Source organism: Danio rerio, chromosome 16, assembly GCF_049306965.1.
Source record: "Danio rerio strain Tuebingen ecotype United States chromosome 16, GRCz12tu, whole genome shotgun sequence".
Classification (NCBI taxonomy): domain Eukaryota; kingdom Metazoa; phylum Chordata; class Actinopteri; order Cypriniformes; family Danionidae; genus Danio; species Danio rerio.
Window position 1 is genome coordinate 47,026,705 of NC_133191.1, and position 16,204 is coordinate 47,042,908.

Sequence of the window (16,204 nt, forward strand, 5' to 3'; positions counted from 1 at the left end):
TACGATTGAGACGTACCTGCTAAAAGCAACTAACATCCTGTCAGCAATGATTTTTTATTTTTTTTTGTCTTGTGGTTTCAGAGGTGTGCCGTTTGACAGAATTGTATTCACAGTTTCTGAAGTCCTCAGGGCAGTGTGGAAAGCCAAATGCTGTAATTACCCAGCAGCTTTCATTTTGGGTTATTTAGCGATTTAAAGAATTTTGTGGGCACAGATGAGGGAAATGTTACTTTATTTACTCAACCTTTTAACACTTAACTTGACAGTTCACTCAAAAACCAACATTGTCATCAGTTGTTTGCCTTTGAGTTGCCGCTGAACATAAAAGAGGAACATATTTATGTGTGGGTTGTTGGGTTGTATTAACTCAAATATTGACAAACCCAAAAGATGGGCTAAAAATATCATTTAAATTTAATGTAAAAACAACCCAATGCTGGGTTTATCTACATTTGATCCAGCATAGTTCTATCTATCTATCTATCTATCTATCTATCTATCTATCTATCTATCTATCTATCTATCTATCTATCTATCTATCTATCTATCTATCTATCTATCTATCTATCTATCTATCTATCTATCTATCTGTCTATCTGTCTATCTATCTATCCGTCTATCTATCTATCCGTCTATCTATCTATCCGTCTATCTATCCGTCTATCTATCTATCTATCCATCTATCCATCTATCTATCTATCTATCTATCTATCTATCTATCTATCTATCTATCTATCTATCTATCCATCTATCCATCTATCTATCTATCTATCTATCTATCTATCTATCTATCTATCTATCTATCTATCTATCTATCTATCTATCCATCTATCCATCTATCCATCTATCTATCTATCTATCTATCTGTCTGTCTGTCTGTCTGTCTCTCTGTCTCTCTGTCTCTTTTTCTCTATCTATCTATCTATCTATCTATCTATCTATCTATCTATCTATCTATCTATCTATCTATCTATCTATCTATCTATCTATCTATCTATCTATCTATCTATCTATCTATCTATCTATCTATCTGTCTGTCTGTCTGTCTGTCTGTCTGTCTGTCTGTCTCTTTGTCTCTCTGTCTCTCTGTCTCTTTTTCTCTATCTATCTATCTATCTATCTATCTATCTATCTATCTATCTATCTATCTATCTATCTATCTATCTATCTATCTATCTATCTATCTATCTATCTATCTATCTGTCTGTCTGTCTGTCTGTCTGTCTGTCTGTCTGTCTGTCTGTCTGTCTGTCTGTCTGTCTGTCTGTCTGTCTGTCTGTCTGTCTGTCTGTCTGTCTGTCTGTCTGTCTTTCCATCCATTCATCCACACTAGATTGATCTATCCATCCATCCATCCATCCATCCATCCATCCATCTATATACATACCTGTCTACCTACCTACCCACCTATGATGACAAGATGATGAGTAAATGATAATAAAATTAAAATTTTGTTAAAAAGATAGTAGATGATTATTTTCAAAAAATGTTTGAAGAATGCTGGAAAGCAGCTGCCCTTGACTAAACGTTTAGAACCACTCGAGGGTGAATAAATGATGAGGAGCTTTAATTTTTGGATGAACTATCCATTTAAGGGTTAAAGCAAGGGCTTTTCAGTTATCATCCTGACAGAGGAAAGCTGCCCTCACTTTTCCCATTGAGAAACAGCAAATTTTGCTCCTGGCCAAATGGTTGAGGAACTGTCAAGTTCAGAACAAAAGAAAGCACTAACAAGGTTATTGACACAGGGCACTTTCTGTTCCTTAGCAAAACATTGTTGCCAAAAGGTTTAAGGCAACCCTCACAAACATATCGAGCAGCATGTAAAAGCAGCCGCCTTTTCATTCATACATGGGAAATCGGATGTAGTATTTTACTCGGAGGTTATTTTCATGTCAGTGGGGTATTCACAGGATTTTACCTTCAGCCCTACACGAGGGCTGTAGTTCAAGAACTGACTGAAACTGGCCTGAGTCCCAAAAGCCAAAACCGAATATATTATTGCTGTATGATTTATTTAGTTTTATTATTATTTTTAAATAGCCCAAATATGTCTCACATGAGGCAGCTCAGTGGTTCGCACTGTTGCCTCACAGCAAGAAGGTCGCTAGTTTGAGTCTTGGCTGGGCCAGTTGGCATTTTTGTGTGGAGTGTGCATGTTCTCCTCATGTTCGCGTGGGATTCCTCTGGGTGCTCCGGTTTCCCCCACAGTCCAATGACATGCGCTATAGGTGAATTGGGTAACCAAAATTGGCCATTGTGTATGCATGTGTGTGAATGTGTAGTTTAAGGGTGTTTCCCAGTGTTGTGTTGCAGCCGGAAGGGCATCTGCTGTTTTAAACGTATGCTGGAATAGTTGGCAGTTCATTCCGCTGTGTCGACCCCTGATAAATAAGAGACTAGCAGAAGACTAACAGAATAATTGCTTAAAAGGCACCTACAGTATAGGGAAAACCTACTTTTCAAGCTGTTGGGACAGACATATGTGTAGGTATAGTGTATAGACCATCATATTGGGGTGATATAAACACAGCCAGTCCTTTTTAAAAAAAAATTATTTAAGAACAAAAAAACGGTGGACCAATTGGAGCGGTTTTCAGATCGACTGCAACTTGACGTAGAAGTGATTACCCCCGCTCACCGAATTGATTGACAGATGCGTAACATGCCCCGGTAGTCATGTCTATAATCATATCAACAAACAAATGCATCAAATACTCATTGGCAAAGTTCTTACTGTAGTATTTCTTACAAACGCTACAAGAGATGATCATCCTTTATGTCTGTCTGTTGTCTGACGCAGCAGAGGGAGGAGATAAAGGCACGTAGATATGGTGGGCAGGAAGGACTAGCCTTAAAGATGCAGTACAACAAAACCACTATCTGATGCTAAAAAGTATAAAATAGAATCTTATAAAAGGTATAATAAAAAAAATCAGCTGGGTGTTTTAAGCTAAAACTTTACAGACACATTCTGTAGACACAAAAGACTTATCTAGATCTAAAAAAAAGGGGTAACCTAGATGCCCTTTAAAACAATAGGTCTTTTAAAGGTGCAAAATGTAAGTTTGACACCCAGTGATTGAACTAGGTATTGCACTACTGAATCAAAACACACAAGCGCAGGTTGCCAGATTGAAGACAGGAGTGAGTGTTCTATACAAAATCAACGACACCCGATAAAAGGAATATTTTCCAAATTATAAGAAGTTTTTGTCATAAACAACACTTTGAATTGATATATTGCAAATGGCTTCTATTTTTCACATGTGAGCAACAGAAAACTGTCAATGATCACCTCAGGGAAACCTCATGTGCTTTATTCAGTGTTAAATTCTAACAATGTGAGGTTGAATGCCATTTCACATGACATTTATTGCCACACCTCTAAAAGCAGCAGCGGATAGTTCACCTCAGATCTTGAAAAAAAAAAAAACAGTTTGAATTTGAACCTTAGAACTGTGACTCAGAGTAAACCAACACATATCAGTGATTCAACATCTAAATTTAATCATGTTAAAGAGGTTTAATGTGTATTAAATATATTATAAAGCTTACCATTTCATAAGTGCACTATTGTGTGCTTCTTAATGGCTTTTTTTTATTTCTGTCGTGTTTGTCTGGTGCAAACAGCCAAATTGCTTATCACTGCAAATCTCATCACGTACAGTAGTGTGTTGTTAGGACACAGGGCTACAATGTAACCTGCTCACCTAATGTTTATGTTTTTAATATTTATATTATTTGCTAATTAATACCCTTGTGGATCTGAATCTGTGTCTCATTTTGAAGTCTGCTACTGTCCACCGGAGGTTGCATTTCTGTCATAGATGCTTGCTTTCAGAGCCTTTCTGAATGAATGAACTAAATACGAGGTTTTCCAACAAGGCAACCCGGGGTGCTGAAATATAATTGGCTAAACTGGCATTGGGCGGGTTAAAATAACCAAAACAAAGACAGATGCTCTGGCACGTAACAGACATTTTTAAAGCAGAATATCTGACTTTAGCATTGTTTTTCAGATAAACAAAAATGCTCACTTAGCATGTTTCTTAAATATCTGCAAACATATGATGGTGGTTTTATGCTTTAGAAAACTTAAATACAGCATCTTTAAACTTTGAATTCATAAATCAATCAATAAGTAACAAATAAATAAATATCAAATTAGTTTTTTATGATTTGTTTCTACAATTCTATCTTTTCCCACATCACAGAAATGACCGGGCCCAAAAAATATGTAAATAGCCCTTAACTCTGTTTGTTTTACAGCTTGATATCCACAGCCAGCGTAATCTATCTATGATTTTGCTAATATCATTTATATTCAGCTGTCACCACTTTTTGAGGTTCAGCTTCAACTGGACGATTTATGCTTGCCTCTTGTTGATTTTCTGATGTATCGGTATGAATGTTGCATGTGCTGTACAGTAGCGTGAGTGTTTAAGCGTGGTAGGAGGCACTGAGAGATGTGAGGAATGCAAACAGACGGTCGGCTTTATAACTCTTTGGCTCCAGCTCTTATCTGGGCCTCTTTGAATTTACCCCAGAGAAACACGCAGGCCTGATGCTTGCTTTTCCAGAACAGAAGCACTATAGTATGTCTGGCTTCAGGTGTGTTTTGCACCATTGCAGGGGTACTTGCCCTGGGAAAGGATGAAGAGCCCTGGAAGACAAAACATGAGTAATTCATTTTTCTGATAGACTAAGTCAAGTCAAGTCAAGTCAACTTTATTGTCAATCAAACCATGCAACAGTACATTACACAGCAGACTGAAATTGCGTTTCTCCCATACTCCAATGTGCAATTTAAAAAAACAAAAATATGACACACACTAGACATAAACTAAACATTTAACTAATATAGTGCAAGATGAATTAAATAATAGACACTAATAAACTGTGAACAGTTACCATATATCCTATTGTTCCAGAATATGACCAAGTTGAGGTATTTATTGTAGTGCAATTAGGTGCAGTATGGCAAAAGTGCAAAGTGCAAAGTAGCAGCTTAGAGGTAAGTGTATTTTGTAAACATGTTACACGTGCAAGGAATATTAATATAAAAACATTTGAGTTTGCTTTTCTCACAGTTCCACAGATTTTTGTGTGTGTGGGCTGTGGATTGTGATTTTATAGTCCAGTTTTCATGAGTGAGTTGAGCAGTCTAATAGCTTGAGGAAAAAAGCTATTTATGAGTCTAGTAGACTTGCAACGCATACTGCTGTAGCGTTTCCCAGATGGTAGGAGAGTGAACAGTTTATGTGTGGGATGGGTGAAGTCTTTGATGATGTTTGTAGCTCTTTTGTAGCAACGGAGCGGGTATATGTCCTGAATGGATGGTAGGGCTGATCCGATTATCTTCTCAGCTGACCTCACCACCCTCTGTAGAGCTGTCCGGTCAGCAGCAGAGCAGCTACCATACCAGACTGAGAGACTGCTGGTGAGAATACTCTCAATGGCACCTTTGTAGAAGGTAGTGAGTGCCGGTGGAGGGAGGTTAGCTCTTTTCATCCTGCGCAGGAAGTGGAGGCGTTGGTGAGCTTTCTTGACCAGAGAGGTGGTGTTGGTAGACCAAGACAGGTCATTGGTAATATGCACCCCCAGGAACTTGGTGCTTTTCACTGACTCTACCACACTGCCATAGATGGTGAGGGGGGGGTGTGACCTGTGATTCCTCCTGAAGTCCACAGTTATTTCCTTTGTTTTATTTACATTGAGATGTAGATTATTAGTGTCACACCAGTTGATGAGTTGATGTACCTCATCTCTGTAGGCCGAGTCGTCGTCGTTGCTGATGAGGCCCACAACTGTCGTGTCATCTGCAAATTTGATGATGTGATTTGAGTTGTATCTGGCACCACAGTCATGAGTCATCAGTGTGAACAGCAGAGGACTTAACACAACAAGTTAACAAGTTTTTTTGTTCAAAACAAGTTTTTTTGTTCTTAGATTACAGGTTCAAAAGAAGTAATACTTACTGTAATGCCAGTGCAGGCAGTGAATATACAGTTAAAGTCAGAATTATTAGCCCTCCTGTATATTTTTCCCCCACTTTCTGTTTAACAAATAGAAGTTTTTTTTAAACACATTTCTAAAAATAATAGTTTTAATAACTCCTTTCTAATAACTGATTTATTTTATCTTTGCCTTGATAAGGCAGGTTAGGGTAATTAAGTCATTGTATAATGATGGTTGGTTCTGTAGACATTTGAATAGCTTAAAGAGGCTGATAATATTGACCTTAAAATGGTTTTTAAAAAGTAAAAACTGTTTTTATTCTTGCCGAAATAAAACAAATAAGACTTTATCTAGAAGAAACAATATTATAGGAAATAATGTGAAAAATTCCTTACTCTGTTAAACATCATTTGGGAAATATTTAGAAAAGAAAGCAGGGCTAATAATTTTGACTTCGGACTCTATTTTGATGGTCCATCCGCAAAACGGAAAGCACAAGGTGCAAACGCATTCAGGGCGTGTCAGAATCCATATGTGCTAATATGAGGACGGGAAAATCCGCTTTGCGCCATGGCGCATGGTCTAAAAGGGTTGAGTTTATTTTCTTAATGAGTTATAGGTGTGTTTTGAGAATAAAACAATCAGAGTCTCATCTGCCATTCCCTTTAAGAGCCGGCTGTGTCGCGCCAGAAGTGCATTTGCTATTTACAGGACGTAAAGTAAGTTCACTTTCGCTTTTGCTCTCGTGGATAGGGAAACCTTTACGCACAGACATCAATTAGCCTATAAATAATAGTTTTTGTTTGTTAAGCGCAAAGATTTTTTTAAAACTGTTTCTAAATTCAGAAATTTAGAAATTTAAGTTCTAATTTCCAGCAAACGAATAAACAAACAATAATAACAAAGTGGGGTCAAAATACACCTGCTATGCCCCATATGGTCTAAAACCTGACAGGTGAACAAATCTAAGCTTGTTTTTAATAAAACAAATATAAATATGGATATAATAAATAATAATGCTAATAATAATAACATTATACAAAAGCAAATTGAATGAACTGAAAAAGCCTCCCGAGATAAGGGATTCAAGACAGTGGTTTTTAAATTCATGTAGGCTAGAAAATAATATGTTTTGTAATATTTTAATCTTTTATATTTATATCCTATAAACCCTTATTATATCATATATATCCTTAGTATTTTAAATCTTTTTCATATGTAAAGATATTTGGGTATTGCGCTACATCTTGTGTGTATTAAGCAGTGTGCAAGCGAGGCGCACAACTAACACGCTCTGCGCTGGACTTTAGACCAGGATTGTTCTGGTCTAAACAACAAACTATTACAGTTTATATTACAGTTTCTCAAAATAGCATCGCGCCAAAACACGCCTGCTTTTTTAGACCAGAACGCCTATGGGCGCACATGTTAGCGCAAATGCATTTGCTATTTAAAAAGCGTGATAATCTGGAGATACCAAAGGTTTATCTTTCATCTTGTAAAAGGTTTAAAAGAGGTGCCCTTTAAAATAGTTTGTATTAATGCAAACATAGGTTTAATTATAGTAGTATATACAACTGGATAACAACCTTAAAGCTCACAACAGGTCTGTCTTCAAACTTATTGCATAGTTTCTTTAAGGAGAAAATGAATTATTCTTTTGTTTCCAGAATTAATTGTTGCACTCGATGGTGTTTACTTTTCCAGAAAGCACATTCCAGCACATTAGACAATGTTAGTTTTGGCCAGATTGTATTACATGGATTCATTCTTTGATTTTCAAGTAAAAGCAAATTAACTCCAAACACTTCAAATGAAAAGGGTTTTGTCTTCCTGAATAATATTTTTTCATAATAATATTTAACACGTTGTAACTTAAATTGCAGAGCAACTAATATCCGATTAATATCAAGCATTAAAAAAAAAAGTGTTTATATTGAATGACATTTTGGTTTGTTTGTTTTTCTTCTGGTGTTTTAAAGGTTTTTTGTAACATGATGGGAGCTAAAATATTTGTATTGGGTTTGTAATCGAGTTTTATTTAGGATTATTAATAGTCTATTTCACATATTTTGTAAAGAAATTATTAAATCGAACAGTACTGGAGGTAAATGACCAGTAAATAAACAGGTAACTAAGACTTCATGCAGTGGTATAAATCTTTCTGCATCAGGACTGAGACTCCAGTTTCCCATGCTGAGTCTCTTGTTTTGCATCCTTGCATATTCTCCTTCCGCTCGAGATGATGTCACTAGAGCAGGCCTTCGGTGTGAGTCATCTAGGAGCGGCTGTTTGCTCATCAGAAGGTGGGTTTTTTGGATCCCAGGTCCAGTTGACCTCCGAAACTTCTCAGCCAAACTGTTTGTGGAGCCAGACTTGAGATTAGAGCGGCTGCATTGCTCTGCTCTTTTGACTTGCTTTCTTTTCTCTCTGCTGAACTTGTCTGTCGCCCCTTCCTCCCTCCCTCCCTCCCTCAGTTCATGTTTTCCAGATACGTCACTCCAGCAGGGGCATTTAGTGCTAGAAAAACTGTATTTTATTGTTTTATTAATATGAGGTGTGAGATTTGTACTTTTTTATTATTGAGAGTGAACAGACGTCTTTTTACTGTTTCTTTTTTCTTGTATCTTACATTTTAACTTATGCTGACCGTAACTGCAGCTTTATTTATTTATGTTAACTAGCACTCTAGCACTTACAATTACTGGACTTAAACGCAATTAAATGCTTGCAAAAATGAGTACACTGTTTTTTTTAATCAATATTTATCAAATATTCAATGAATAAAGCCAATACCTACTGTAGCACTATCCAGATAGGTGCTTTTGTATTTATGTAACAGAAGTTCGTTTTTTTTTTTTTTTTTGTACTGAATAAAACGCTGACTTGATTTTACCCAAATTTTGCCAACATATTGAAAAATGTTTATTTTTACATTTTATCATCAAAGCATTTATATTTAAATAGTGTAAAGGACTGATCAATTCTTAAAATAATCAAATGAACTGTAAAGAACCTAATAATAATATAAATAATGATTTTCTAACGTAAAGAACATTTTGCTCAAGGAAAGATTATGTGGATGCTGAAAGAGAGTTTTATCAAAACTATTCGCCTTGTTAAAAGCGATTACTTACTTTAAAAAAAGTGAGTAAACCCATTGTCTCAAAAGCAACAAGTTGATTTTTACTTAAAAAGTCAGTAAACCTTAACTTTTACAATCCACAGTTAGTTTACTTAATAATTATAACAAGCGAAACTCCACGCAAAAATGTCATCTGGTTTAGTAGAGACTTTGGGCCTACTCACACTTTGCCATCCGTACCGTGCCCAGGCCCATTTCCCGGATCGTTTAAGAAGTGTGAGTGCGCTGAATCGGGCTCAAGCACGGTTCACTTGGCCGGCCCTGGCCCGGTTGGAAGAGGTGTGGCTGAGCCCGGTTCACTTGGGCTTTGGTACGCTTGTGTGTTAGTGCAAAACGCGCCAAAGCCGAAACTGAAAGCGAGACGTTACTTTTAAGGCACTGTTTCATATGGATTTATTAATAATTCTTGCTGTTCAGTGAACGCAAACTGCCGTAGTTTATTAAAGACGAGAACTCCTCACTGCACGACAGCTGCGCGCCTTCAGCAGACCTCCTCATTCCTGCAGCACGAGAGCTTTATGATTGTTTATGAGCGCCAAAAGTGGCGGATCTGTTCAGCGAAATATCTGACTGCGTGTCCCCGCATCCCTAAGGACTGTTTGGCGAAATATTTGACGGCATATCAAACGACTGAAATTATATAACTAGAGAAATCTCCACTGTGCTGCTGAGTGAGAGAGCGCTTCTCACTGAACAGCGCAGCAGCGATGATGTAAGCGTGCCGAAGCCCGTTTGTGGTGTGAGCGCGGGCCGTCGGGGAAGACGGGAGGGGGGACAAGCGTGCTTTGGCCCGGTTCGAGGCATCTGTACCTAGTGTGAGTACGGCCTTAAACCAGAGGCATTCTTGCTGTGAGGCAAATGTGCTTATCACTGGGCCACCGTGTTGCTCATCAGAAAAGGAGGGTAAGAAAGCTGTCAATCGATTCGGTGGGTGGGCGGACCGCACTCCTACAAACACTATACCTACACACATGTCTGTCCAAACAGCTTGAAAAGTAGACTTTTCACCATAGGTGCTCTTTAATTATGGTTGGAAACACAACATGGCGTCTCTCTGAACACTGTAACTGGTAAAAGGAGTCTTCGAAGCTACATCATGCATATTAATGAAGTTGCATCCTGTACACAATAGAGCGAGCTGATTGGTTTGAACCAAGTCTTTCTCATCAATTAATGCACAAATGTGCTGAAAACTCAGTTACGTTCCAGTCTCCACACTGGAATTTACACAATGATCTCATCACCATGACATACCTTAAAAAAAATTTTAATTGGATGAACAAAATTTGCTCTAAACAATGCTCTAAAACAATGCTAAAAAATTTGCTCTAAACAATGCAAAACAATCCATTTTCACTTGTTAGCTAAATATATGTGTCCTAATAGTGTTTTTAGCAACTGTCAACATCTCAAAAAATGTGTTTTGGTGTTTTTGGTGCTTTAACTAGGTTAATTAACTCGAATAACTAGACAAATCATTGTAAAACAGTGGTTTGCTCTGCTTAATCTACTGAAAAATATAATAAAAAAATTATTCAGGGGAATAAAAGCATTGAGCTTAACAGATTTTAAATGTTTTAAAATTCCAGACAATCTAAAAGAAGAAAAACATAATAAATACATTGAAAAATGTCATTGCTCTGTTAAACATCACTTGGGAAATATTTGAAAAAGAAAGCAACGTATTCAGCAGAGGGCGAATAATTTTGTCCTCAACTGTACATGTGTGTGTCTCTCTGTGTGGGTGTTTATGAGAGCGAATGACTATGATAAGAAGAGGGCCTCGGCGCCGCGCTGTTATTCGGTCTTTCCTGACACCCTCCTTTCTCCAATGCCTATATCTACGCACTGTACAACTGATCTCACAACTATCTACTCATCTTTCAGCATCCCTGTTTTTAATTGGCACGGCTTCAAAGCTTTCCAATTCTGTCGTATCAGCTCAAGAGACCACATATCTTTAAAAAAAACTACTCACTCGCAGCTGTCAGGATATAAGAGCTCGCAATGGTAACCTGGCAATGGAGTTAATTTTCCTAATACACCGCACAAGTCGACTCCATAAAGCACTAGACGGACGTTTTGGAAATCAACACAGATAATCACCAGGACAGTGAGCACGTGGAGAGCGCAATCAATAGTCGCCGCTCACACCAAGGTCAAACCGTGACATGCAAACAAGCCCCGACTGTCCTGTTTGGCATGCTAAATAGCCGTGACTGCGACTTAGGAGATGTTTGTCTCTCGGGAGAAGGCATCGCTGCACCATTGTTTGTGAAATCTAATAGGCTTGTGTTGCCTTCGCTGGCTTTGTGCTGAGCAGCGAGCTTTATTCCCTCGTCGCTTCAGCAGCCTGTTTGTCCATTAATGCTCCATTAGGGAAATTAGTGCTGTAATTGGGGAGGCGAGAAGAGATCAGGAGACTAAAGTGAAGGAGACATGACTGTGAGCCTTAAAGCAAAACTACACTTGAAAATAGACACATTTTACAAGTCTTCTAGAGTTAGTACTTGAGTCTTACCAATTTTGAATTCATTCAGCCGATCTCTGGTGAGAGCACTTTTAGATTATCTTAGCATAAGTCATTGAATTAGATTAGACCGTTAGCATCTCACACCAATTTTCTTATTTAAACCGTTTTGGCCTTTCAAAAACATAACAATTCAGGCCAAACTCAATTTCATTGTAATCTTTTACAGACTGAGAAATGTCCAATATACAATAAATTTAAATACTAAGCTATAGGGATGTAACGGTATCAGAATTTCACGGTACGGTAATACCTCGGTATGAATGTCACGGTACGGTATTTATTGAATCATTTACAGGAAAAAACAAAACTTATGAAAATACTCCAAAAAAGTGCCAAAAGTGTCAATGACATACAAATTAGCCATCTATCTGTAAGCTTTGAAACAGGAACTTCAATTTTAATAACAAAAAAATATTAAACCATGTAAAAAAAAAAAAAAGTTTCAATTTAGTATTGTTGAAAACTCATCACATTCAACATTTAATCACTCACTCACTTAGATAGAGATGGGTTTAAAGGAAAATTATCATATAAATATAATCTGGTAAAAGCTGGTATCTCTGGGTATTTACAATGTCCCCTGCAACAGAAAAAAACCCTCTCATTTGGGACTGAGGTTTCTGGGACAAGAGAGATATGACGCGACAACACAGCTGATAAGAACTCGCGCGACAACACTGCTATTCAGTACGCGCGCGACAACACAGCTGATAAGAACTCGCGCGACAACACCGCTATTCAGAACGCGCGCGGCGACAACACCCGCTTTAGAGTTTTACAGCTCTTTTTCATCCCCGCTTCTAGCAGCACACTCCATTTCCGCATTACTGGATCTGTAGCGACAACAGACCGCAAGGGATGATGGTCAAGCATGGGCTGATGGGAATTGTAGTTTTCGCTACCTCCCGTTCGCTTCATTCGCCTGAGCAAATTTTCTCAGAAGACCTATAGTTTTACCGAGTCATGCGACTTCGGTAATATCGAAAAAAATTAATATTGCGGTATGACGGTATTTACAATACCGTTACATCCCTACTAAGCTATAATGTATAAAATGATCAACATCACAGTACAAACATATCCAACAGGAACTTTGTAAGGGTTCCTTATTTAACGCTTAAACCTTCTGTAGTTAAATTGTGTAGGCTACTAAGACTGATGGAAAATGAAAAGTGGCTGTATTCTAGGCTGATATGGCTAGGAACTGTACTCTCAATCTGGTGTAATAATCAAGGAGTTTTGCTGCTGTACCATGGCTGCAGCTTGAGCAACGATAATACCCAGATCCTGAAAATAGTCCCCAGATAGCAAGTGGTCATGTTGGTTTTATTGACGAGAAGTTAGGTAACTAGCCATTCTCCAAAAAAATAAATAATTAAATAAACAAATAAAATCCCAATTAAAAGTACAGTAACACACATATAGCTTCAGAGATGTATCCATACTCATATACAGCTAGAAGGAGACTGACTATTTAAAAAAAAATATATATATATAAATGTACAGAGAAACACTCTCAGAAATAAAGGTACAAAAGCTATCACTAGAGCGGTACCTTTTCAACAGGTAGACTTTTGTACTTTACAGCTGCACAGTAGTACCTTTATAGCCCATTTCCACTGAGTGGTGCAGTACGGTACGCTTTTATGCACTTTCAACTGTCAAAGTGTACAAGAAAGCAAATTGTATTGTACCACTTTTGGGTACCCTTTCCAAAGGGCACCTAGCACAACAAAAGGGTACCAAAAGGTGGAGCGACACGTGCAACTGAACGCTATTGATTTACAGAGTAATGTCACGAGCGTATGTACAAGCTAAAGGAATGAAAGCAAAGGAAGCACCATTTTTAAATACACAGGCGAGACATTACATCGTAAAAATATATACATATAATAACAAGCCATAGTTGACCTGAGCTCAAACTCAAACCCAAACCGTGTCATCTTAATGAACAGCCACAAAGCCAAGAAGAACAAAATCTATTGTGTCCTGTTGTTTACGAGACCTCTGAGTGCGAATGGTTTAACTTTCTCCAGAGAGCTCACATGCACTCGCTATGCGTGTCTATTTTTGAAATATTAAACTTCTTGAGCTGATGATAATAACGTGCTTCTGACATCCGATCCTTTCAGAAATTGACAGTGAATAAACTTGGAATAACTGAATTACTTTCTAACCATAGGTTTCATGCAGGGCCGGCGCGTCCATAGTGGCGACCTAGGAGAGAGCTTGGTTATTTTGTGTATTTATTCCCACATTTATATTTTTTCTGCTGTTTTTTATTTATTTATTTATTACATTTATTCTGTGCAATTAAATGCTCTTATCTGGAGATTGTCCTTCCCCCTAACACTAATTGCTATTGATTGCACTGTCCGTTACAGCCAACTGACTATTTAGAAAAAGGGACAAGCACTATGAAATGTCCCAACACAGCTTCCTGTTTCAATAGAAAACACATCAACATTGTCAGAAAAACTGCCCATTTTATGAGGGTTCTGATGGGCCTGATAAGCTGAGAGCTCTTGTTTTGTTACCAAATGCAATGATATTTATTCACTATTAAAAAATGTTTTTAAAAAGTGTGGGGTCAGAATGAATACAAAATAATAATAATAATAATAATAATAATAATTATAATAATAACAATAATAATAATAACTTTATTGGATTCATTTAAATACATTTTTATTTATAACTAATTAATCAAAAGTGGGCAGGGCAGTGGCACAGTGGATCGCGCTGTTGCCTCACAGCAACAGGGTCGCTGGCTCGAGCCTCAACTGGGCCAGTTGGCTAGTCTGTGTGAAGTTTGCATGTTCTTTTATTATTTTATCATATGACATTGAAGATTGCATATATATAAGAAAATATCCATACATTTCTTTTCGAATAGAATAGATCTTTATTATCTTTGTCACAAGTAAATTTAACGAAATTTTAACGTGCCCTCCAGTCAGTGCTACAATCATTTTGTCTAAAAAAAAAAGTGTGAGCGAAAATTACTGAAATAGGCACCTCAGTGGTTAGCACCGTCACCTCATAGCAAGAAGGTCGCTGGTTTGAATCCCTCCTGGGCCAGTTGGCATTTTTGTGTGGAGTTTGCATGTTCTTCCCGCGTTGACATGGATTTTCTCTGGGTGCTCCGGTTTCCCTCACACTCCAAAGACATGCGCTATAGTTGATTTGGATGAACTAAATTGGCTGTAGTGTGTAAGTGCATGTGTGAATGAAAGTGTATGGGTGTTTCTCAGTACTGGATTGCGACTGGAAGGGCTGGTGGTTCATTCCTTTGTGGCAACCCCTGACAGATTAGGGATTAAGCCGAAGGCAAATGAATGAATGAATGAATTACTCAAATAAATTATATAGGAATAAATAAATCTAAGACAGAAGTATGGTCATATGTGCCCATACACACATACTTGCAATCATTACCTAAACATACATATACTGGCAAAAACGGCATTTGAATCTGTGTTTGGTCACTTTATTTTGATGTTCATTTTATTGAATTTAAGTTACAGTACATTGCATCTACATGTTATCTATTTGTCATTAGATTACAAGTAGATTGTTAAAGTTAGGGTTAGAGTAAGTTGACATGTACTTGCAAAGTTTCTTTTAGTCACTTAAATGTCTGTTGAAGGAGCATTATCAACAGACAGCCTACTAATACTCATATGGACCATTAAAAACCAGAGAGTGCCTATGGTATTTAAATACTACAAATATAAGAAATATAATATAATATATCAATATAAATTAACATTGAATAACATTTCAAAACTGACCATTTCTGCTGATTATTTAAAACTTTTGAACTGTAGCGTAAGTGTGACTTATGTGTACAAATATCTCAGAGGCCACTGCATGTGCATGTATCTCCAATCATGAAGTAAATATTAATTTATGATAAGGAAAGCGTGTTTATGTAAGGGAACAGTGGAGGCAGAGGGATGGAGACGGCGGCTCGTGTAGCGTGAGTCTTTCAGGGTGTCTGTTTGTGTGAACTTGCCTGAAATTCTCCAGGTCTGACCTCTTTGTTTTAAGTGTTATTAAAGTAGCTGGCAGAGAAGGGCTCTTTTTATAAGCTGCGAAAATACTGAAATCTAGCTTACAGTAATCCCCACTTACTGTATAGATCTGGGATATTTGCTGTCGCAACGTACATTCTCTGACATGAGTTTGGTCAATTTGAGCATTTTGGGAGCAGTGTTATTTTCAGCATTGCCTTTTTCATGAAAAGAGTTCTCTCTCTATGAAATGTTTCAGATTATCTGTTATAACCAGACCTGTCACAATAATCAATATATTGACTTATCGCACAGCACATGGACATGACCTCAATCCTTTTTGGTGATTTTAGTGATATATCGCCCATACAGTGCATCCAGAAAGTATTCATAGCGCTTCACTTTTTCCACATTTAAATTCATTGATTTCCTCTAGATTTGTTGAAATTGTTGCAAATTTATTACAAATAAAAATCTAAAAAATCACATGTACATCAGTATTCAAAGTCTTTGCTCAACACTTTGTTGATGCACCTTTGGCAGGATTTA

At 37.4% G+C, this 16,204-nt stretch overlaps 1 protein-coding gene across 1 annotated transcript in view; it reads left to right on the forward strand.

Moving 5' to 3' along the window:
* The window catches only part of LOC137487862 (uncharacterized), a 142,810-nt gene that overhangs the window by 73,809 nt on the left and 52,797 nt on the right, over nucleotides 1-16,204 (forward strand). The gene's annotated exons all lie outside the window — the stretch shown is intronic.